Below are 3,269 nucleotides of genomic sequence, written 5' to 3' on the forward strand. Positions count from 1 at the left end.
TATACTAGCAAGTGGGGGAGGGGATAAAGGAGGGGGATAAGGGATGCTTGCTGGGAATAGGGGTGGAGGGAGGACAACATTGGTGGTGTGAATGCCCCTAATTCAATGTCACTATGTACCTACAAAATTATTGTGAAAGATTTGTAATCCACTTTGGTCAAAATAAAAATTAAAAAAAAATTTATAAATATGTACCTAAAATATTATTGTCAACAATATGTAAGCCACTATGATCAAAATAAAAATTATATTAAAAAAAAAAATTTAAAGATCTACTTAACCATTCTGCCAGATTCTTTCTGCACAAAAAGTGAGAGAATACTCCAGCACCCATACTTTTTCTTGTTTTGTTTTGATTTATTAGTTTTTGACTTTATTTTCCTTCTCTTTTTTCTTCCACTTTTCTCATTCTTTTTCACTCTTGTGGTTATTATTTAGAGATTTATTTTTATTTTTATTGCTGGGTCCATTTTTTTCTTTTTTCTTCCATTTTTCTTTTCTTTTTTTCTCTCTCTCTTCTTTTTTATTTTTTTTTATTTATTTATTTATTTATTTATTTATTTATTTATTTATTTATTTATTTATTTATTGGTAGTTGTCACCAAATTTTTTTCTCCCCCTTTTCTTATCCTTTTTTTTTTTTTTATCTCCAATGACGGTGGAATAGATGCTCAATCTACAACAAGCTGTAAAGTGGAGACCAGTTGCACTGGCATACTGGGGGGTAGAGGAGGGAGATATGGGATGCATACTGGAAACAGGGACGGAGGGAGGACAGCACTGGTGGTGGGAATGCCCCCCATTCATTGTCACTATGTACCATAAATGATGCAGAAAAGATTTGTAATGCACTTTGGTCACAATAAAAAAAAAAGTGAGAGAACATTGTTGCTTTCAACATTGTTTTTCTCAAAGCCATGTCTGGAGTAGGGACTGAATTGGTGAATATTAATACCCCCAAAAGTGTTAATTCTCTCCCATTTTGTTAGGTTGTCACACATTTCTTTTAGTCTAGTTCTATCTACCTTTCTTTCTGTCTTCCAGTATCTTTCACCTCCCACTGCCCCGTACACTTAGTGAACAATGAATGTGAACCAACAGTGTAGGGAGAGCATGTGGATGTATTCACCATGTCAAAACAGGAAATGGGAGCTATTTGACACAAACGTAGAGAAGCACATATTCACATATGGGGTAACGCTTACATATTACATCTTAAATGTTAAAAAAAAAGGTAGTCTTTATTTTTCACAGTGAACTCATCTTGTCTTCAATTTCAAATTTAATTTGGTAAGCAGTAAAAGTAAAGAAAAAATTTACCAGCTCTTCTATTTTGCTTAGTTTGGTCTATTCTGTTTTTAAAGTCTTTGTTAGGTTAGCTCAGTGTTTTTCAAATAAATAAATATTCATTGAAATTCAATATCCAAACTTCTTTTTCGTTTTTTGGTTTTTGGGTCACACCCAGCGGCGCTCAGGGGTTCCTCCTGGCTCTATGCTCAGAAATCGTCCCTGGCAGACACAAGGGACCATATGGGATGTTGGGATTTGAACCACCATCCTTCTGCATGAAAGGCAAACGCCTTACCTCCATGCTATTTCCCCAGCCCCAATATTCAAACTTCTTATAGAGAAGGTTATTTCTTTCTTTCTGTGGATTTTGTCCTTCATCTTAAAGTTGCCAAGTGAGTATCAGTGAACCCCCCCCCCCCCCCTCCACAGTGCAGGATAGCTTTACTTTGGGTATGTGCTATCTTTGAAGTCTTCTCAAAGCATTTTGGAGTGCTTTCTCGTCTCTGAGTGTGTAGCTGGTCTCTGCTCTAGTTGAAACTTCCCGCTCACGCCCTGTGGAGACCAGATAAATTGTGAAAGGGACAGAATAGGTGACCAGGAGATAGAAATTATGTGGATCTGAGGATGGACATTTTGTTTCAGGCAGCAGATTTTAGAACGATTGTCCTGGTTCTGGCTCTGGAAAGACTTGGTGCGTCAGACGACTCACATTTCCTAGTTCATTCAGTGTGGAGTTCCTCGGTAAGAAGGAAGTTGCTCACAGGAGCTCTTCTATAACTCTGATCCCAGTGAAATATTTGTGATTCAGGTCTTTATTTTAAGAAATGCTGTAATCCGTAGAGGTACTCATGTGCCAGTTTATTTTGTGAGATAATCAGCACCTGAAGTCATGGAGGCACTGTGCAGTGAATGGAGTGGGTCTTTGGATAAAGGACTGGGCTTCTTGCCACCTTTTTTTTGTTTTGTTTTCTGTAAAACAATAAATGCCTCTCATAGAGATGAGGATTAGGAGGACCAGTCCATGGTAGAAAGCTTGCCACAAAGACCAGAGAGTGCAGTGAAAGCAGAGGAGGGCCTACTATGAAAGTGATAGTTGAAACTGATCACTCTGGATAAGAAGTAGGTGCTGAAAGGGGATAAAGTGACATGCATGCATACTTTCATTAACAGTAGTGAAACCACTGTATCAAAAATAAAGAGAGAGAGAGTGAAAGCGAGTGTGAAATAAAATGTCTTCCCCACAAGCAGGTGGAGAAAGGTGGGTGGAAAAGAAGAGGGCATCAGAGAGTGTGAGAAGGAAGCTGTTGACATTGGTGGCAGGAAATGTGCACTGGTGAAGGTCGTTGTACATTGTGTGACTGTAACTCAATCATGAACAACTTTATCTGTTAGAAATAAACTACAATATGAACAACTTGTAACCATGATGCTTAAAAAAATAATTGAATTAAAAAATAAATGTCTTGCCTTTCTCTCCTTTTCTCTGCCATCGCTGCTGTGCAAAGGAGGCTGGTGTTCGCCATGTCTTCCCACAAGACGTTTAGGATCAAGCAGTTCCTGGCCAAAAAAACAAAAGCAGAACTGGCCCATTCCTCAATGGATTCGGATGAAAACTGGTAATAAGATCGGGTACCACTCCAAGAGGTGGCACTGGAGAAGAACGAAGCTGGGTCTGTAAGGAATCCCACGAGACGCGCATGTGCCCAGATGAACCGACAGGGTGCTAGCATATGGCACACACGGTGCAGAAACGGACTTTCAGTGATGGGAATGTTTTGGTTTAATGTGTTGGTTCAATTATTGTTTCCTCTTCTAGATGCTAGACTTGCTTGCTGACTCAATAATAAAACTGGAGCCTTACTTGGCTTGCTGACAAAATAATGAAATAAATTATCTTAAAAAAGAAAAAAAGAACAGAAAAATGTCTCTACGGCTAAAGAAAAAGTGTCCCATAATAAATTGCACTTATAATACTAAGT

The 3,269-nt window shown here is 38.4% G+C and overlaps 1 pseudogene; it reads left to right on the forward strand.

Moving 5' to 3' along the window:
* The first annotated feature begins 2,786 nt into the window (after window positions 1–2,786).
* Window positions 2,787–3,007, forward strand: LOC126006082 (60S ribosomal protein L39-like; annotated as a pseudogene).
* Window positions 3,008–3,269: the final 262 nt, after the last annotated feature.

Source organism: Suncus etruscus, chromosome 4, assembly GCF_024139225.1.
Source record: "Suncus etruscus isolate mSunEtr1 chromosome 4, mSunEtr1.pri.cur, whole genome shotgun sequence".
In the NCBI taxonomy this organism is placed as follows: Eukaryota; Metazoa; Chordata; class Mammalia; order Eulipotyphla; family Soricidae; genus Suncus; species Suncus etruscus.